Here is a 22,968-nt window from a genome sequence, read left to right on the forward strand (position 1 = left end):
AACAACAGGGCTCAAAAATGACGGCAACGTGATTCCCTCTCACGTAAAGGTGACCCCGAGGAATGTGGCCAGGGCTAGTGTCAGTCCTCAGAAAGCAGGGTCCTTGCATCTCCCTACTCCTCCACCCCTAGTTACGGCCCCTGTCCTCATGGTGCAGGAGGATGGCTCCCCATTTCAGGGGGCAAGTAGGAAGAAGAGGAGAGGAGGAGAGGAAAGGGCAGGCCGTATCTGTCTTTGAAGGAAGGTTCCTGGCATGTGGTAGGGGGAGTGGGCAGAGAGAGCTTTGCTTTGGGAAGGTCTGTGTATGAGTGATGGTGTCATTAATTATTAGCTCTGTGACCCTGGGCGAGGTTCAACTTCTGTAACATGATGGTGATGGTGATGATGACGGTGAGGATGGTGATGATGAAAATGATGAGGATGATGATGGTGGTGGTGATGATGGTGATGATGGTGATGATGGTGGTGATGATGGTGGTGGTGATGGTGGTGGTGGTGGTGATGATGGTGATGGTGATGATGGTGGTGGTGATGGTGATGATGGTGATGGTGGTGGTGATGGTGGTGATGGTGGTGATGATGGTGGTGGTGATGGTGGTGATAATGGTGATGGTGATGATGATGCTGATGATGATGGTGATGATGGTGATGATGGTGGTGGTGATGATGGTGATGATGGTGGTGGTTGTGGTGGTGATGGTGGTGGTGATGATGGTGGTGGTGATGGTGGTGGTGATGGTGGTGGTGGTGATGGTGGTGGTGATGATGGTGATGGTGGTGGTGGTGGTGATGACAGTGGTGAAGATTATCTTGATGATGAAATGATGTAGCCTCATCACAAATGAGGCTAAAAGAGACAAATGAGCTAAATTATACAGTCTCTTGAAAATTATACACATGACAGTTGTATAGGTGATCCATTTCTGATGAACATCTTTATTTTCTTGAAGGCTCACACTGCAAGACAACCTACTTCAGTTAATTAGAAGGCAACTATTTATAATTTATGTGTTTGTGTGTGTGTGTGTGTTTATGCATCAGGAGATAAATATAAATATATACCCATTGCATTTTCTATAAAGACAGACATTCAAAAACACTGCTCAGCATGCAAATCAATGAAGTTAGAACACACCCATACCCCATATACAAAAATAAACTCAAAATGGCTTAAAGACTTAAATATAAGACATGACACTATAAAGCTCCTAGAAGAGGGCTTCCCTGGTGGCGCAGTGGTTAAGAACCCCCCTGCCAATGCAGGGGACACGGGTTCAAGCCCTGGTCCGGGAAGATCCCACATGATGCGGAGCAGCTAAGCCCGTGCGCCACAACTCCTGAGCCTGTGCTCTAGAGCCCATGAGCCACAACTACTAAGCCCGTGGGCCACAACTACTGAAGCCCATGCGCCTAGAGCCTGTGCTCCACAATAAGAGGAGCCACTGCAATGAGAAGTCCGCACACCGCAACGAAGACCCAATGCAGCCAAAAATAAATAAATAAAAGTAAATTTTAAAAAACTCCTAGAAGAGAATGTACACAAAACATTCTCTGACATAAATCGCACCAGTGTCTTCTTAGGTCAGTCTCCCAAGGCACTAGAAATAAAAGCAAAAATAAACAAATGGGACCTAATCTAACTTACAAGCTTTTGCACAGCAAAGGAAACCAGTAAGAAAACGGAAAGTCAACCTATGGACTGGGAGAAAATATTTGCAAACAATAGGGCCGACAAGGGCTTAATTTCCAAAATATACAAACAGTGTACACAACTCAACAACAAAAAACAACATAATCGAAAAATGGGCAGAAGACTTAAATAGACATTTCTCCAAAGAAGACATCCAGATGGCCAACAGGCACATGAAAAGATGCTCAGCGTTGCTAATTATGAGAGAAATGCAAATCAAAACGTCAATGAGGTACCACCTCACACCAGTCAGAATGGCCATCATCAAAAAGTCTACAAACAATAAATACTGGAGAGGGTGTGGAGAAAAGTGAACCCTCTTATGCTGTTGGTGGGAATGTAAATTGGTACAGCCACTATGGAGAACAGTATGGAGGTTCCTTAAAAACCTAAAAACAGAGCTACCATGTGACCCAGCAATTCCCACTCCTGGTCATATATCCAGAGAAAACTCTAATTCGAAAAGATACATGCACCCCTATGTTCATAGCAGCACTATGTACAATGTCCAAGACGTGGAAACAACCCAATCAACAGATGAATGGATAAAGAAGATGTGGTACATATATACAATGCAATATTCCTCAGCCATAAAAAAGAATGAAATAATGCCATTTGCAGCAACATGGATGGACCTAGAGATAATCATACTAAGTGAAGTAAGTCAGAGAAAGACAAATATCATATGATATCACTTGTATGTAGAATCTAAAAAATGATACAAATGAACTTATTTACAAAAGAGAAACAGACCCACAGACATAGAAAACAAAGTTATGGTCACCAATGGGGAAAGGTGGGGAGGGATAAATTAGGAGTTGGGGATTGACACATACATACTATTATATATAAATAGATAAGCAACAAGGACCTACTATATAACACAGGGAACTATATTCAATATCTTGTAATAACCTATAATGGAAAAGAATCTGAAAAATGTATACATATGTATAACTGATTCACTTTGCTGTACACCTGAAACTAACACGATATTGTAAATCAACTCTACTCCAATTAAAAAAAACACTACTCAGAAAAGACAAGTTTTATTTTCCCAAACTTGTCTTCACATCAGACAGACGTGGTGCAGTTTTACACTGTATCCCGATTATTTGATACATCTGTTCATCACACCTTGGATGGGAAGTACTAATTTCTGTCTCCCTGGTACCTGGGTGAGTGTCTAACGCCTACACCATGCTCCACAAGAGCCTTGAGTTGAATTAAATTCTGCAGTACTGTTAATGAGCCAGATCAAGGTGGTGGGTATGGGGGAGAGCTGGAGAATGCAAGGCGAGAGAGCGAGAAGAAACAGAACCATCAAGAACAGGGTAGCCTCGGCGAGGAAAAGAGAAGCCCAGATAACCACGCAGATTGCCTCCATCTGTTTACGCCGTTCATCAGCAAGTCCCCAGTGAGCCTGCTTCTCATCAGCCCACCTCCATCTCCTGCCTGGTCCAAGACGCTGGACATCTGTCCCCGGACCACTCCAACATCCGGGACCTGCCACCAATCCCTCCTGCATCACTGTCGTCCACACAGCAGTCAGACTGATCCTGTTTGTACCCAGGTCAGGTTTCGCAACTGACCTTCCCCCAGAAGCAGAGCCTGGGTTGAGGGTTGAACGCAGGGAGGGGCAGGGAGCTCCAGTAGTGGGATGGGGAGCTCACACAAGGAAGGAAAGTAGCCAAGGAGGGGGGAATTTTCAGGCCAGCCACACCCAGGTGACTGGAGCGTCATATCATGGTGATGCTCTGAGAAGCTCCATAGAAACACTTTCCTCGGGTGATCCTGGCTGAGAGGTGTGTGAGCTGGGGTATTTATACCCTGTGTTCAGTAGTTACCAGCGGGGCTATGTGCCTTTCCCAGATTTGCAGCTTGTCTCTCCCATGGGCCCCCTGTGTTCCAGCAAGCAGGGCAGGTATCCAACCAAGAGTCAGGGCTCGCATTGGAAGACAGGTCGCTGTTCATGGAAATGGCAAGGAATTCCCAGCAGTTGTGGGTAGACCACCACCAGCATGGGCTCCATCCGGAAAAAACCTCCAGTGGCTCCCATCTCACTCATGATAAACTCCAAAATCCAAGTAAGATAACAAGACCTGCCCCGTCCCTCTGACCTCAGCCTCCTGCACACACGCCTGCTCGAGCTGCATCCCTCCGTGCTGAACCATCGCTGTTCTATCATCCGCACAGTCTGCTCCTGGCTGGGGCACAGCTGTCCTTTCCCTTCCTCACCTCACCCAGGTCTCTGGACAAATGTCACCCCGCATAGAAGCCCTCTCCGGCCACAATGCTGCAAGGGCTCCTCTGGTCACTCTGTCCTCTCCCCGCTCTACCTCAGAACACTCCCGACCATGTTGTAAAAAAACACATTGTACGTTTCATCTACTTGCATCTCCGTTCACTGTCTGCTTCTCCCCCCAGGAGGGACATTGAGCAGGGACTTGACCTGGCTTGTTCACTGGAGCCAGAATGGTGACCAGCATAGAGAACCCCGTATTAGATAAATACTTGTTGAATTAATACATGAAAGAGGGTGAACCAGGGAAGGAGGAAGAGAAGGTCTGTGGGACCTCAGGACTTACGAGGTTGATTCTGCCATGCACCATCTTTGATTTGGAGGCAGGTGGGTTTAGACCCATTGTTCCTGGAACCATGGTCACCAGGTGATCACAGAAGAGGATTTTGGAGTCTTTCCGGTAAACAGGAGAAGCTCTGCCTCTGGTCAGTGGAGGGACCTTGACTTGATTACTTAATCTCTCTAAACTTAAGTTCCTTAACCTGTTAAATGGGAGCTACATCATCCCTTTGTCAACAGAGCATTGTAAGCATTTAGTGGAGCCACTGGTACTCAGTGGGCATGTAATCCACACTGGTTTTTCACTCTGTTATCGCCCTCCATTAGCTGCTCATGAGGGTGACTTAGGAGGGGGCTGGGGGAGTAGTTTTCTCATGTTGCTTTTGCCAACTACAAATGGGCACTTGCCATCTACCTCTACGAGGATTAAATCAAGAGCCGCTGCAGCTGCTGACCTTCAACACCCCCGGAAAGCAGTTAAGGGTGGAGACCAGGAATGAGGAACTCTGTGCTCTGGGAAAAACTGGCGGGACAGGTCTTCAGATAGTTAGATATTTTCAGGAGACGATTTTATGAGCCCAATGCTTGCATCTCCTCGTATCCAGAAAAGCACTAAAATCCTTCCTGGTGACATCTGCTCCGCGTGACTAGCAGTAACCTGCATGAGACGAGCAGAAACCTTCTGCAAAAGTATGTGCTTGCAGGTACCCCCCAACCCCTGCCTTCACCAAAATCACATCTTTACTGACCTCCCCTCCTACCTCTTTGGAGCAGTTCTCAGAGCTGTCTGAAATGCTGTCTCCCAGGCTATAGTCCTCATTTTGCCCCAAATAAAACTTAACTCACAACTCTCACACTGTGCTTTTTTTTTTTTTTTTTTTTTTTTTCCAAGTCGACACTTTCTAAGAGGAATGTTGGCGATTGGGCGTGGAGCGCACAAAGCAAGCAGGGTTTGTGCCCGCTGCAGGGGATGAGGGCTTCTCTCCTTGCTTTGTGCGCTGAATATCATGCAGCCAACTTTTGGGCGTGGGTCCAGCCGGACCCAGGCAAGGACCCCTCCCTTTCCTTAGCTTCTTAGTGGTTAACACATAAGGCGTCGGGTAGCTCTGGAGCCATCAGAAATCACAGCACAGTTTCCCACCAACTGTGAGGTCCCAGCATGGCTTTCACGAGTGGCGGCTTGCAAACCACACCAGAAACGCTTCCAAAGCAAACCTGTGCGAACACACCCCCAGGCCTCCTGCTGAAAGTAGTTCCCAGTAAACACGGAGAAATCTGTACCCCGACTTTTCTCCTATTTCTCATCACAAGCATTTTAATCACCAAGTTACAGTCTATCAGGTATAGTCTATACGAGCTATGCTTGTATTTACATGATATTTCCCTCTGCTGAGATATTTATGTTGGGTATTTGTTTTCCTGGGGCTGCTGTAATAAAATACCCCAAACCGGTGGCTTAACGCAACAGGAATTTATTCTATCTCAGTTTTGGAGACAGCTTTGGAGTCATATGTATTTATTCCCTCTCAATTTTGGAAATCATATATATATATATATATATATATATATATATATATATTTTTATTTATATATTTTATATAAATATAATTAAATATATTAAATATACATACTTATAAATATATATATATATACACATGGTACCCATAAAATGGTAGCTCATATAAGTTAATTATATTAATAGTTAATATAATTTAATTTTCACATGCATGACTACGGACTCTAGAGGACTAGACTAGAATTTGGGGTTAATTTTAGGATTTTTCAAGTCAGCAGTGCCAGGTATATGGGCTCAGAGCTCTAGGGGTTGGCCATGGCCTGGTCCACATAAACCAAGATAGATTTCCACACAGCCCACCAAATTCTGATTTCATTATTTTTCCTTCCTTGAATTTGGTCATGGTCCTCTGCCGTCAGCTGTCAACTGAAAAAAGTGCACAACCTAAAAGGTGAGAATGATGTTTTATTTGGTGGACTTGCTGACGACTTAAGCCCGGGATACAGCCTCTCAGGTGGCTCTGGGGGGCTGTTCCAAAGAGGTCAGGGAGCAGCCAGGGTAGATAGGGGGTTTTGCAACAAAACCCAGCTAGTCCGAATATCAGAAGATTATTCAAGAAACCAGACATCTCAAGAGAATGAATGTAGCGCTTTTCTATGTATGGGAAGATGCAAGAGTCTGGGCTCACTGAAATCATTCCTCTGATGTGCACCTTAACTCTCTAGGGCCAGGATCCTGTTTTTCTCCATCCTGAATCCCCTCAGGGGGCACCACTGGGGGCGGCTGCAGTGGCTGAGGGCTTGACGGCCTCAACGTCCTTTGTTTACTGATATGGCAGGTGACATATTTTCGTCCACACAGCCATGCCTTCTGTTTCTCTTTTCCATGCATCCTCTTCAAGACCAATGCACTGAAATAATTCTGCAAAGGCAGGAGTGGAAGACACACTGTAGCCCTTTGGTTGTCAACGAGGCACATGAATGCAGCGGAGGGCGAAGCTGGGTGTTATGAATGGTTTTGTGTGCCTGGACTTTTGACAGTGGGTAGGAGTCTGTTTACTTAAGTTGTGTCTCCATCCTGGCTGCCTGGCGCATTGCCTCTTCATGCCACACCACGAGAGCATTTTAATCGGGGCGAATACTTTGGTCGAAGCCTTGGGAACGTGCACACGCTGGCCATAATGTGATCTTGTGTGCTGAATGAGCTTCTCGCCTGATAACACAAAGCTAACGCCCCAGAAGACACCCTGGGTGGCCACAACTTTCCAGCGCACCTGGCCTCTAGGAGGTTGGGCAACACCTTACTTAGAGGATACACACGGACTTACAGACGCTCAGGTGAAGACACTCCATAGAGACCAGAAATCAAGAAACTTGTTTGTGCCTCGTTCAGCGTTGCCTGGGGTTTTCGGAGGATGAAGGTCTATCCGCTGATGCTCCAAGTGTGGTCCATACACCAGCACCACCAGCCTTACCTGGGAGCTTCTTAGAAATGCAGAAACCTCAGCCCCACCCCAGACCTGCTGGGTCAGAATCGGATTTTCACAAGACCGATTGAAACAGACCCACAGACATAGAAAAGACCCCCCAGGGAATCATGACCCCCCCCCCCCCAGGGAATCATGGACACAGTAAAGTTTGAGAAGCCTGAAGTAGTCTCTGATATCTTTTGCCTCATTTCTGCAAAAATAATCCGTGGACAAAAAATATGTTTTGCCACAAAATGCACCAGGGTGCGTCATCATGTTTTTCAGACTTTATGAGGAAGGCTGTACATGGGTCCATTAGGATACAGAACAGGTGGTGATGTCCGTACCTTTAAGCAACTATAAAATGCCAAGCAAATGAGGCAGAAACATGTGGGAATTTTACCAAATCAGGCATTTGGCTTGGCAAGGAATATTGTTAATGAGGCATAGCCCTGTCGAGTGAGGAAGCACAGCAATGAAGTGTGTGTCTGAGAGGTTCGGGCTCTTGCCCCCTAGGTAAGTCTTCGGTCATTTTGTCATGGCTCTCTCTCTTCCTGAATGGGGAGGAGGTATGTGATGGCTCATTTTATGGGTCAATGTGGCTGAGCCACGGTACCTAGATCTGTGGTCAAACATGATTCTGGATGTTTCTGTGACAGTGTTTTTTTGGTATGAGATTAACTTTTAAATCGGTGCACTTTGAGTAAAGCAGGTTGCCCTCCCTAGTGTGGGTGGGCCTCATCTAATCAGTTGACGGCCTCAAAAGAATAAAGACTGGATCTTCCCTGAGCAAAAAGGAATTCTGCCAGCAGACAGTCTCTGGGCTTCGGCTGCAACATCAGCTCTTTCCTGGGGTCTTCAGCCTGCTGGTCTACCCTGGAGATTTTAGACTTGCCAGTCCCCATGACTGCATGAGCCAATTCCTTAAAATAAATCTCTCTCTCTCTTTCTGTAGATAGATAGGTAGATAGATATAGGTATAGGTATAGATATAGATAGAGGATTGATAGGTGGATAGATAATACAGAGAGATAGAGGTACAGATATAGATATAAATGGATAGATGATTGATAGATACCAGAGTAGATAGATAGGTAGATACACAGATGTAGATGAAAGGTGGATGGATAGATGGATGATAGATGATGGATAGGTAGATAATAGAGATAGATTAGATAGATGATAAATGAGTAGATAGGTAGGTAGATAGATAAATGATGGATGGATGGATAGATGATAGATGATTGATGAATGGATAAATAGATGATACATGAATAGATGACAGATAGATGATCGATAGATAGGTAGGTAGGTAGGTAGATAGATGATAGATAGTTAGATCCTACTGATTCTGTTTCCTTGCAGAACCCTGACAAATACAACAGCTGAGTCCACTGCGGGCTGGGATTAGGCAGGACACCTGAAGGGGTGACAGATGACCCAACTGTAAGGATTCCAGCCTGAGTATCTCCCAGGTGCAGCCAGAAACTTGACAATTGTCACTTGATAGGTTAAGACTAAAGGACTTAAACGGCTTAACATGGATAATCAGCCACTTGGTGATAGAATCCCTGCCTTTCGCCCAAATTTCGTCTCTCTCTTCTCCCAGCTATTCCCCGTCTATGATCCACACTCCCCACCCCCAGACCCTTCCCTGCATCTGCCCTGAACCAGCCTGAACTTCTTCAGATTCTTAAGAGAAGAACCGGTCTTCCTGTCTGGACCCTCTACTGCCCTCCACCTCGTGGCTGGCTACTTCCTACTCCCCTTCAGGTGTTAGCTTAGCTGTCTCTGGAGAGCCTTTTCTGACCCCTGCATGCAGAGGACTGTATCTGTAAACATCTGTACTGTTATTTCAAACTTAAAAATCCATTTACTGATAATTCACTTTTCCAAAATTTTAAAGCAAACATCAAAAATGAGAACAAAATAAATCCACCCAGGATTCACTAGCCCTTACAGGATAGGGGGAAAAAAAGCCCTAAAAAGAATGCCTGCCAATGTTTTTCCTTATTCTTAATGTCTGAGCTGTTGCAGTTTTCCAGGGTTCCATCTTTCTCACTGATTAGAGGAGAAAGGAAACTGTGGAAGACCGGTGAGGGTTAATTTCGTGTTTCAACTTGACTAGTCATGGGGCACCTGGATATTTGGTTAAACATCATTCTGGGTGTGTGATACCAAAAGGCCCATTTCTCCCATCCCAGGGGTCTGTGGGCAGGGCTCCAGGGTAAAGAAAAAGACATTACATTGGAAATGGTTCCAAATGCAAGAATCTGGCCCTTTGGGGGACATGCGATAATTAATCACCGTCTTCTTAATGTCCCGCTTTTGCTACATTGGAACGAAAAAGAGTAAGCTTTCTGACCTCACCTGTATGGGGAAAGTTGTGTATGATAAATATTTCAAAATACACTGAGACAGGTTGTCCAATGAATAGATGTAAAATATACTTTTACTAAATGTACTTTAATAGTTATGCTTTTAATGAAGTATAACAGACAAAGTATATTAGTGCGTGTGTGTATGTCTGTATAAGTTGTGTGTGTGTGGTAAAGGGATGGATGTTTATATACGTATGTGTGTGTGTTATACACACAGAAACACACCTACAACTAACGATTCCACATGTCATGTAAGTGCATAAATCCAAGCCCAATAGTCATTGAGATGTTCTTGGCATTAAAAGGGCTCAGACACGGTCATGTTGCCTAATATATCATGGAGCTGGTGTGGACTTTTGTTTTTCCATCTGAAAATGGAGGTCCCCAAAGTCCCTTCACGGTCCAACCACCTGTCATCCTGGTGGAAACCAGAGAGAGGATCTAAGTCATAAGCGACCTGTATCAGGAAGATGCAAACTCCCTCAGGAGCCGGTCCTGCAGGACTCACAGCGCTGGGTAGAGCAAACAAGACGAGACCAGGCTCACCTTGCAGAGAGCACACAGGGGAGGGGGTGCGAGGTCTGCCACCAGGCTGCTTGCAAACACCGGGTGCTGAATTGTGATGCAGACGGGTCTCCCATGAGGTTACCAAACAAGCTCGGCTCCCACAGATGCTGTAACATCCTCAGGCTGCAAAGCTCCCTGGGGTTCCCTGGCTGCGGTCACTGTGGTCCTGTGGTCACGAGAGCTGTCCAGGGGTGAAGGAGGAATTGCAAAGCTGCACTGAGAGCCCATCTGAATGAGAGCCCACTCCTAATGAGGAAAGGCTTTCTCGTGGGGTCTCCCTGCCTCTCGAGAAGGAGAGGAATGGCATTTGGTGGCATCGGTTTAACCATTTTCTCAATGGTTTGTCACAATCCTTGGATTCAAACATCTCTTTCATAGCAAACAAAAACAGTAGACTTTTCTCCTGGAGCATCCAAATATAGACACATGTGCGTCATCCGTAATCTTGAAGGTACGTGTCTTTGGAGGTGATTTCTTGCCCCATTTCTCCCCGGACGTGATGGCCCTCAACGGTGAAGAATTCTTTGAAGACAGGAAGCATGCCTCCTTTTGTGTTGTTTTGGGTTTTTATTTTTATTTTTTAGAAAGTGTGTTTTAATTCCTTATCTCTCCTAAGCAGGGCCAAGCATAGAAGACGCAGGGGTGAGACTGTGCCTGGTACCAGCTGTGCGAGCTTGGGCAGGTCACTCTGCCTCTCAGAGGCCGGGATGGGTCACATAAAGGCACGGCGAGGGTCCACTGAGTTTAGCCGGTGAGAACTCCTATAGCTGCACCCGACCCCCAGCACAGCTTACACGCGGAACTGTTGTTAGTGACGACGGTGTGGAGACTACTGCACGACCACAATGAGTACTGCAACGAGTGCTAGTGTAACTACTACTACAACTGTAGCATTTACTACTACAACTGTAGCATTTATCACTATGACAACTACTACTACCATTACTGCTGCTACGATTGTGACTACTGCTACAATGACTGCAGCAGTTAGTACTGGTGTAATTACTACTACAACCATGAGGTTTACTACTACAAATTTACTGCTACAACTACTACCCCTGCTGCTGCTACAAATGTTACTACCACTATAATGACTATAGCAATTTGTACCACTACAACTGCTACTATTATTATTCTTACAAGTACAGCAATTCTGATGACTACAACAATGCCTGCAATGACTACAACAACTACTGTAGTAGATACTACTATCACAGCTGCTATAATTTTCGCTACTGCTACACCTACTGCTGTTACAATTAGTACTGCTACAACTCTTACTGTCACAACTCTTATTACTACAACTACAACACTTGCTACTGCTATAAAAGGTACCGCTCCTACAACCACCACTACAACTATTACATTTACTGCTACAGTTACAACAATTACTACAACTACTATGATTACAAACACTACTGTATTTATTACCAGTGCCATAACTATTACAGCAATTAGTACTGGTATAATTACTACTACAACTCATAGGGTTACTATCACAACTGTAACACTTACTACTACTACAATTACTACTACCACTGCTGCTACAATTGTGACTATTGCAACAATGACTACAGCAATTAGTGCTACTACAACTGCTACTATTATTATTACAAGCACAGCAATTCTGATGATGACTACTACTACAATTATTGCTATGGCTACAGCTACTGCTATGACAGCAAATGGTACTACTAGGACTACTACAGCTACTACTGTTACTATCACAACTACTACAATTATTGCTACAGCTACAATGACTGCTACAACTATTAGTATCACAACTCCTATTACTACCACAACTACAACAGTTGCTAGTGCTACAAAAACTACTATTATTACAACCGCTACTACAATTATTACTACTGCTCCAACTACAATGATTACAATTAGTACTACTACAACCATCACTACAACTATTATGTCTATGATTACAACTTTAACAATTACTACAATATTACTACTATTATAAACACTACTATAATTATTACTAGTGCTACAATGACAATTATTGCAACAATTAGTGGTACTACAATTACCACTACAACTATTACATTTACTACTACAATTATAACAATTACCAGTACCACTATTACTACTATTACAATTGTTACTGTGGCTATAACTACAATTACTACAACAACTAGTTCTATGACAATGATTACTACTAGACCTAGTGCTATTACTACTGCTAAACTGCTTCTATAATTATTTCTCCTCCTCCTCCTCCTACAACTATAGGTACTACTTCAAATACTACTACTACTACAACTATTTTTACAAGTATCGCAGCTACAACTTCTGTAACAACTATCAATACTACTATTACTAGCATTGCTACTACAATGACTACAATTATTGCTGCTACAACAATTATTGCCCCTATTGTTACTACTGCTACTACAATTACTGCTACTACAACTATTGCCGCTATTGTTACTACTGCTACTATGACTACTACTCCTATTCCAATCACTGCTACAACAACAACTACTACTGCTATTATTACTACTATTGTTAAAGAAAAAGCAGAGCAGGACAGAAAAAGTGGTAAAAACAGACTTCATTCAGGACTAGTGCAATAGGGCAAAGAGAGCTCAGTATAGAGCCAGACTCAACTGCAAAGGCAGCGTGGGCAAGTGGGGCTTTACAGCCATGGAGCAGGTGAGGGTCAGTGGATGGAAAACTACTAACAGGAAAATTAGGGGTGAGGGGATTCTGGCTAAACCGACCTCACAGGATTCCTGCTGAAGGCAGGGCAGGGTGACCAGACATCACCTGGGGGGTGGGGCGTGGAGGGTGAGGAACCTGATCAGATATTGAGATGAGCAGATATGAAGTTGACCAGACATGGAGATGACCAGATATGAAGGGTGTGGGTTCTGGTTAAACTGACTAAGCATGGCTCTTGCTAAAATTGGGCAATGCAGAAATGTCCACAAAAGTCCAAACATCAGACCTCACTGAAGAATTTAGGGGAGCCTGAGAGAGTCTGGTTGAGGAGACAATTTCTGTCACTACAACGACTACTAATATAGCTTCTGCTATTAAGAGGAGCTCCTACTGCTTCTCGGTGGAAGACCCTCAAGTCAGATACCAGGGAGGTGAGAACCTTGGCTGCTACACAGCGTTCTGTGACCGCTTCCCTGGGCACGTCCCAGCTGAATCCAGATGACTCTCCACCAGGGGTTCTGGGTATTTCTTCCCTAGAAGGAATGTCTGCCCTCCATCTCTAAAATTCTAGACCTTAGGGGTTTTCCAATAGATGGCGACCACGTTTGGGAATTAACCATTGGCCCCAACACTTAAATACAAGTCATTTCCTTTTCCTGCGCCTGATACTGTCTGAATTAGCATCCAGACTCTTCCACGTTTACAAACTCTGTGACCTTGACGCTGACTCAAGCATTGTGCCTCAATTTTCTCATTTATAAATATCGGCCAGAAGACTGTCTTCCTTCAAGGGCTGTAGTGAAGATGCTGCAAGTTAAGACATGCCCTGTGCCCTGAGCAGGGCTTAAATCCTAGATATCGTGGTCGAGTATTTGATTGTATTCTGTTCTCATTTTGTGCCTGACTCTCACGTATAATTCATGTGCAGCAAAGGCTCCATGGATTGGCTGAACTGCTCTTGACCCAGCTATGACTCAGACCCAAATGGGCCTCAGGTGGCCCTGCCGTATGGTACCCTCCCTCCTGGTTCTGAGTCCCAGTTGGACCTGAGAAAGTATGTCATAGGGAAATCCTAAGTTGAATCTCTGTCTCGGAAGACCCACTGCAGAGGATGGTCACCATGATTAATATGGCAGGGGATTACCTATCTCATCCCCTCAACACCTGTAGGTCAAGGTCAGTGTTAAGAATCATATTTTCCACTAAGCAGCTCATGAATACACACACCGTTTACTGACACACACAACGGTACTCACCAGGGACTGAGTCAACGATTCTACAGATGGCACGGGAGTTCGTCTCTGTGGATTTGGACCATCCCACTTCCATTTTCTGCGTATTCAATAGGGTCTTCCATAAAGTCAAGGGACTCTCCTGAGTTTCTGAAATGATGAAAAGGATAAAACATTTCAGTAGATTCATGGATGCCTGGTTCTTAAAATATCCTGTCTTAGATAGATCTCCTTCCTATACAATTGTAATTTTTTCTTTGTAGCACATGCCAGTTGAGGATTTTAGCAAATACTTTAATTCTTAGAAAGGTTTTCAATTCCAAATTTTCATGTGGGAAGACTTCTCCCCCTCTTTAAGGAACACTAATCTACAGAGGAAGGGATCAAACACATTACAATCAACTCATTTTGATTTTGTCCCTCAGAGAAGACTATGCAAATTATTTAGTCATCGTCAGAAAATCCTATTAAAGATATTTTATCGCTGTTCCATGGCTTGATAGATTTGAAGACAAGGATGACTTGGCTGTGCCCTGATTTTTTTTTTTTTTTTTTTTTTTGTGTGTGTGTGTTCAAAACCCTTTAATTTCCTTAAGGGAATTTTACTATAGAATTTCAGGCTAAAGACAGAAGCCAACAGTACCTATACAGAAATTGTATTCTAAGTCAGGAGTTTTGTTTTGTTTTGTTTTTGTTTTGTTTTTGAGTTCATGGATTTAATTTTTAAAGAAAAGTTTGTCAAAATCCAACCTTTGTTAAATACACATGTAAAACTAACTTGATTTTGTGCCCTGATTTTTGAAAAACTTTTGAAAATCATTATCTGTTTTGCTTTCTGGTTTTTGATGTCTTATTTAAGTGTGGATCAAGAATCACCGCCTCTTTACACTTTCTAACCGCTCTGGAGGCAAATAATTTGCATAACACAAAAAATGTTCGATTCAGGGGATAAATCTATTTGGCTGCAGGATTCATTCGTTTACTTAGAAAGTGGTTTCCTCTCCACCACCTGAGTCTGCATCACCGCACGGTTACCGAGTAGAATATAGTTAATTGTATTAATGGTATTGAAAATTAACACTACTTTGGGAGCGATAGATAATTCTATAATGGTTTCACTGTGGAATTTTTTTTTTTTTTTAATTTATGGCTGTGTTAGGTCTTCATTTCTGTGTGAGGGCTTTCTCTAGTTGTGGCAAGCGGGGGCCACTCTTCATCGCGGTGCGCGGGCCTCTCACTATCGCGGCCTCTCTCGTTGCGGAGCACAGGCTCCAGACGCGCAGGCTCAGTAATTGCGGCTCACGGGCCCAGCTGCTCCATGGAATGTGGGATCCTCCCAGACCAGGGCTCGAACCCGTGTCCCCTGCATTGGCAGGCAGACTCTCAACCACTGCGCCACCAGGGAAGCCCTCACTGTGGAATTTTTAATAATGATTTTCTTCCCCTCATCAGTGCTTGGAGGTCCAATAACATTGTGTCATTTCTTGTGGCTGAGATGAAATGAAGCCAAACCAGTATTGGCTCTTCTGTTATTTTTATCTTTCCATGAGCACTTGTAGAGTATTCTTTATCTTGTTTGACAATGCTACCAGAACATGTCTAGAATTGGTTTTCTTTCAAATTTTCACTGAGAAGTCAGTATGTAGTCATTTTTCTATTTCTCTGGCTTAAAACATTTACCTTCTATCATTTCTATAATTAGTGCGTCTGGTCCGTCTATCCCATATTCCTTTGTAGGAAATCCTTTTTCACAGATTGGCTTTGGCGATTCTTCTTAACGTCTCAAAATTGATCTTTTTTTTTTTTTTTTTTTTCCCTTAAGCATTTTAAACTTTCCTCTGCATGCTGGCAAGATATTTTTCCTCGTCAGTTTTCTACTTCACCCAAATTTGACTTCTCACAGTGCAAAGTGCTTGCATCAGTAGTTTAAAGTACTCAGCAATCATGTTTTTCTATTGTGTGCAGACCATTCTATCTCAGTTTGTTTATTTCTCAGGATCAAATATTCCAATTTCCTCTGAATCTCATAAATCTTTTCAATCTCATTTTTTTACTAAAATCTTTTCTTTTTTTTTTATTGAAGTATACTTGATTTACAATGTTGTGTTAGTTTCAGGTGTACAGCAAAGTGATTCAGTTATACAAACATATTTATCTCTGCTTTTTCAGATTCTTTTCCCTTATAGGTTATTACAAGACATTGAACATAATTCCCTGTGCTATATAGTAGGACCTTGTTTATTTTATATATAGTAGTGTGTATCTAATCCCAAACTACTAATTTATCCCTCCCCTGCTTTTTCCTTCTTTTTCAATTACTCTGGTTTGTATTTTAGTTGGTTTTATACGTAGCAATATGTCCAGCTAAACTCCTTCTGTGATTCTGGTACAGGAGTGCCACCAGCTCCTGTTTTTTTTTAGACATGACATTGATTTCTCCCTCTTTGAACCCCTATTAGTCATTTTAATTGGAGTTTGGACATGTAGGAGGAAGTCACAGTCTTGATAAGATTCTGCTCTGTGGGTCAGCCTTGGGGGATGGGCAGCTCCTCAGGGGAGGAGAAGGTGGAAGACATCCTGAGGGGAGGAGATTCTGCTTGTAGGGATGGGAGGCAGGTGAGAACAGTCATCTCCTCTCTCATCCACCTAACACAGTTTGCTTATTTGTGAGGCAGGTCCTGGGAGGCGTGGACAGCCTCCCATTGGAAACTCTTCCTGTTCCCAGGGAACATCTATTGCACTAGGAGGGATAAACGGTGAACAGAAAAAAGAAATGAAGAACTAAAGAATTTGATATGGGGACTTCCCTGGTGGCACAGTGGTTAAGAATCCGCCTGCCAATGCAGGGGACATGGGTTCGAGCCCTGGTCCGAGAAGATCCCATATGACGCAGAGCAACTAAGCCCGTGTGCCACAACTATTGAGCCTGTGTTCTAGAGCCTGCAAGCTACAACTACTGAGCCCACGTGCCACAACTACTGAAGCCCGCGCACCTAGAGCCTGTGCTCCGCAACGAGAGGAGCCACAGCAATGAGAAGCCCATGCACCGCAACGAAGAAACGAAGAGTAGCCCCCTCTCGACACAACTAGAGAAAGCCCGCGCACAGCAATGAAGACCCAACACAACCAAAAAATAAATAAATAAATAAAATTAAATTTAAAAAATTAAGAATCTGATATGTGTCTTGAGGAAGTAAACAGATGGTGGGAGAGGTCCCTGTGAATGGAAAAATCAAAGAAAGTCTCTCTGAGCGGGTGACATTCATCTTGAAGCCCAAGAAAGAATGAACACCCAGGAAAGGAGCATAGGAGACCATTGAGGACCAGTGGGTTAAAGAACAGAAAGAAGCCTGCTGTGCCTGAAGTGAGTAAGGCAGGCGAGAGAGTGGGGTGAGATGGAGAGACTGAGGCCCCAGAAGATCACACTGGGTCTTGTAGGATACGGTGGGGAGATGGAGAGTTTAGAGTCTGTGGCATGGACGTGAGGCTGTGCAGTTGGAGGTGAGGCTGTGAAGCTGGAGACGCAGCTGCCTGGAGTATGAGCTGGAGGATGGTAACAAAAGATAGGATGCTTAGGAGACTAAGGCTGTGGTCCAGGTTCATCATGTGCCTGGGTCTGGGCTGCTGGCTGCCGTGATGGGGATAATTGGACATGTCTGTCATGGATAGAATTAGCAAAGCCTAAAAATGTATTAAATATGGGGAAGGAGGAAGAATCAAGCTTCCGTGTTGGTTTGAGCAACTGAATGATGCTGTTTACAAGGATGAGTTGTATGGACTAAATTGTGTCCCTCACCGAAAATTCCTGTGTTGAAGCCCTGCCCACCAGTGGGATGGTGTTAGGAGGTGGGTATTTGGGAGGTGATTAGAGTTAGATGAGGTCTTGAGGGTGGAGCCCCCATGATGGGATTACTGACGTTATTAAGAAGAGAAAGAGACCAGATCTCTCTCTCCACCATGTGAGGACACAGCAAGAAGGATGCCATGTGTAAGCCAGGAAGAGAGCCTCGCCAGGAACTGAATCTACCCACACTACGATCTTGGACATCTAGCTTCCAGAACTGTGAGAAAATAAATTACTTTTGTTTAAGCTACCCACTCTCTGGCATCTTGAGCTAAGACACTGAGGTGTGGTGGACTTTTGTTGGTTTTGCCTTATCCAGAGGCAGTGCAGCTGCCTTTCTTTTGGTGAGCGACCCTATTTCTCTCTGTGAAGGGTTCTTCCACCATTAATAATATTAGTCATGGATGACTTATAGTTGATGACTCAAGTCTTCTGAGAATCTTTTGGTCAGAAAATGGGATTGGGACCATCCGTCCCACTTAAGTGTGTCTAAATCTATTAAAATAATCACACTGATGTGTTGGTGACCATTGGTGCCTGATGTTTCCCTTATATCCAGAAAACAGGAAGGGACAAGGGCCAATCACAGATGTGATCGGACAGGGAGATGATTTGTCAACAGAAGACCCCACCATATGGGAAGGTGGGAGACTTGTTGAAGGTGTCTAGTTGCCTTCTGGGTTCATCTTGGGAGCCACCTGCATCTGAATTGTCATATTTGACTGTCAAAGAGTCAACTACCAGGATCCACCTGGGAGGTCATATCATCCCTTACCCAAAAGAGTGATGCTTGCTTTGTGGACAGAAGGTGTTGTAAAATTTCCCCAATATTCCTCTACTGTGAAATATTCCTGCCCCGAGACAGACTAATGATCTCAGTGGGGCTTAACCCTGAATCATTTTCTCCATTTCTGCATATACTGTGCAGGTGAAATAATTATCCTTCCACACTCACATGCCATCTTGTTATATCAACTACACACACTCATACGTGCTGCATGATTCAGGCAGATTCACATGATAAGCGTATTAGATGTTTCACCTACCGACTATTGGGTTGAAATCCCCTTCAGTGGAGTAGATCATACTTGATATTTTAACTAGTTGTTAAGGTCTGTATTTTCACTGGAAGGTCGAGCTTCTCTTCCAACTTCGTTCTTGTGGGCAGAATTCGCCTTCTTTTTAGATGTGGTACATATATACAATGGAATATTACTCAGCCATAAAAAGAATGAAATAATGCCACTTGCAGCAACATGGATGGACCTAGAGATGATCAGACTAGGTGAAGTAAGCCAGACAAAGACAAATGCCATATGATATTGCTTCTATGTGGAATCCTAAAAAAAAAAAAAAAAGATACAAATGAACTTATGTACAAAACAGAAATAAACCCACAGACATAGAAAACAAACTTATGGTTACCAAAGGGGAACGGGTGGGGGAGGGATAAATTAGGAATTTGGAATTAACAGCTACACACTACTGTATGTAAAATAGATAACCAACAAGAACCTACTGTATAGCACAGGGAACTCCACTCAATATTCTGTAATAACCCAAATGGGAAAAGAATCTGAAAAAGAATAGATACATATATATGTTTAACTGAATCACTTTGCTGTACACCTGAAACTAATGCAACATTGTAAATCAACTGTACTTCAATTAAGAAGATAAAAAAATATGAACAACAACAACAAACAATTAAAAAAAAAAGAATTCCTTTACTTTTAAAGGGCTTCTCTGATTAGGTCAGGCCCACCCAGGATAATCTCCTTCTGATGAACTCAAGTTAACCCATAGCTACACTGTCACAGGAGTGACACCTATGGTGCTCACAAGTCCTGCTCACACTGCAGGGGAGGAGATTACACAGGGTGTGTGCACTAGGGAACACAAGTCTTGAGGCCACCTTGGAATCCTGCTTACCACTGCCCCTTCCTACCCAGCCTGGGCCTCTGGGGTCCCAGCGTGTCTCCCCGTGAACACACCTGAGATCTGACAGGTGCCTCATCAGATTTCTGGGGCACGTCCAGATTCACTCACAGAGACACCCTCCCTGGTCTATAAAGGGGTTCCATGAGCTCAAGGCAGAGGCAAGGTTGCACAAAGCAATCGCATTTTCATGAAATTGGATTTCTCTACTTTCTAAAAGGCACGTGTAAGTCTTTTTTTTCTTCCCCCAAGATTAGGAGTTCTCAAAATACCCCTTACAACACAACACAAGTTTGTGTTAGCTTTAAACAAGCACACCCACTCCATCTCCCCCTCCCCCCCATCTGGGCTCAAGAATTCTTCCTCTTCCTCTCGAGCCCTGATCATCTGCCCAGTCTGACCCCTTTCCCCACAACACACTCTTTGAATTATGAGGCCCTTTATCCTCAATTCTCCCGAGATGAAAAAGTGACAATCAATTCATTTGGCCAGTCAACGCATGGGAATCCTCATTTACCCATCACAGCTTTGCAAACTCTATGTGACTGAGTGTAAGGTGGCCTTGCTGCCTTCTCCCCACCTGTCGGGCAGCCTCACAGCATCTGAGATAGAGCACGGGGTCAATTCAAGCCTGCCTTTTCTAGGAGAGATTGAGCTTCTACCTTCCAGGGACTAACCAGTAAATTCCAAAGAGCCTTGTGCAGTTTTACTGGGCTTCCCTGATTATCTCACACCAGTCAGAATGGCCAGCATCAAAAAGTCTACAAACAATAAATGCTGGAGAGGGCGTGGAGAAAAGGGAACCCTCCTACACTGTTGGTGTGGATGCAAATTGGTGCAGCCACTATGGAGAACAGTATGGAGGTTCCTTAAAAAACTAAAAATAGAGCTACCATATGATCCAGCAATCCCACTCCTGGGCATATATCCAGAGAAAACCATAATTCTAAAGGATGCATCCACTCCTATGTTCATAGCAGCACTATTTACAATATCCAAGACATGCAAGCAACCTAAGTGTCCAAGGACAGTGGAATGGATAAAGAAGATGTGGTATATTCCAGGAATGCAAGGATTCTTCAATATATGCAAATCAATCAACGTGATACACCATATTAACAAATTGAAGGAGAAAAACCATATGATCATCTCAATAGAGGCAGAGAAAGCTTTCGACAAAATTCAACACCCATTTATGATAAAAGCCCTGCAGAAAGTAGGCATAGAGGGAACTTTCCTCAACATAATAAAGGCCATATATGACAAACCCACAGCCAACATTGTCCTCAATGGTGAAAAACTGAAACCATTTCCACTAAGATGAGGAATAAGACAAGGTTGCCCACTCTCACCACTATTATTCAACATAGTTTTGGAAGTTTCAGCCACTGCAATCAGAGAAGAAAATAAAACAGAAGGAATCCAAATCGGAAAAGAAGAAGTAAAGCTGTCACTGTTTGCAGATGACATGATACTATACATAGAGAATCCTAAAGATGCTACCAGAAAAGTACTAGAGCTAATTAATGAATTCGGTAAAGTAGCAGGATACAAAATTAATGCACAGAAATCTCTTGCATTCCTATACACTAATGATGAAAAATCTGAAAGTGAAATTAAGAAACCACTCCCATTTACCACTGCAACAAAAAGAATAAAATATCTAGGAATAAACCTACCTAAGGAGACAAAAGACCTGTATGCAGAATATTATAAGACACTGATGAAAGAAATTAAAGATGATACAAATAGATGGAGAGATATACCATGTTCTTGGGTTGGAAGAATCAACATTGTGAAAATGACTCTACTACCCAAAGCAATCTACAAATTCAATGCAATCCCTATCAAATTACCAATGGGATTTTTTAGGGAGCTAGAACAAATCATCTTAAAATTTGTATGGAGACACAAAAGACCCCGAATAGCCAAAGCAATCTTGAGAACGAAAAATGGAGCTGGAGGAATCATGCTCCCTGATGGCAGACTATACTACAAAGCTACAGTAATCAAGACAGTATGGTACTGGCACAAAAACAGAAATATAGATCAATGGAACAGGATAGAAAGCCCAGAGATAAACCCACGCACATATGGTCACCTTATCTTTGATAAAGGAGGAAAGCATATACAGTGGAGAAAAGACAGCCTCTTCAATAAGTGGTGCTGGGAAAACTGGACAGGTACATGTAAAAGTATGAAATTAGAACACTCCCTAACACCATACACAAAAATAAACTCAAAATGGATTAAAGACCTAAATGTAAGGCCAGACACTATCAAACTCTTAGAGGAAAACATAGGCAGAACACTCTATGACATAAATCACAGCAAGATCCTTTTTGACCCAGCTCCTAGAGAAATGGAAATAAAAACAAAAATAAAAAAATGGGACCTAATGAAACTTCAAAGCTTCTGCACAGCAAAGGAAACCATAAACAAGACATAAAGACAACCCTCAGAATGGGAGAAAATATTTGCAAATGAAGCAACTGACAAAGGATTAATCTCCAAAATTTACAAGCAGCTCATGCAGCTCAATATCAAAAAAACAAACAACCCAATCCAAAAATGGGCAGAAGACCTAAATAGACATTTCTCCAAAGAAGATATACAGATTGCCAACAAACACATGAAAGAATGCTTAACATCATTAATCATTAGAGAAATGCAAATCAAAACTACAATGAGATATCATCTCACACCGGTCAGAATGGCCATCATCAAAAAATCTAGAAACAATAAATGCTGGAGAGGGTGTGGAGAAAAGGGAACACTCCTGCACTGTTGGTGGGAATGTAAATTGATACAGCCACTATGGAGAACAGTATGGAGGTTCCTTAAAAAACTAAAAATAGAACTACCATACGACCCAGCAATCCCACTACTGAGCATATACCCTGAGGAAACCATAATTCAAAAAGAGTCATGTACCAAAATGTTCATTGCAGCTCTATTTACAATAGCCAGGACATGGAAGCAACCTAAGTGTCCATCAACAGATGAATGGATAAAGAAGATGTGGCACATATATACAATGGAATATTACTCAGCCATAAAAAGAAACGAAATGGAGGT

The 22,968-nt window shown here is 43.2% G+C and overlaps 1 long non-coding RNA gene across 1 annotated transcript in view; it reads right to left on the reverse strand.

The window, feature by feature from the left end:
* LOC309653453 overlaps positions 1 to 22,968 on the reverse strand; it is a 138,948-nt gene that overhangs the window by 13,179 nt on the left and 102,801 nt on the right. Inside the window, exons 2-4 of the long non-coding RNA XR_014259179.1 lie at positions 19,472 to 19,528; positions 18,999 to 19,292; positions 14,133 to 14,258 (exon numbers count right to left, since the gene is read on the reverse strand). This is a non-coding gene — a long non-coding RNA (uncharacterized lncRNA). The remainder of the gene's footprint in view (positions 1 to 14,132; positions 14,259 to 18,998; positions 19,293 to 19,471; positions 19,529 to 22,968) is intronic.

The sequence above is a fragment of the Balaenoptera physalus genome (genome assembly GCF_965194825.1).
Source record: "Balaenoptera physalus genome assembly, chromosome: Y".
NCBI lineage: Eukaryota > Metazoa > Chordata > Mammalia > Artiodactyla > Balaenopteridae > Balaenoptera > Balaenoptera physalus.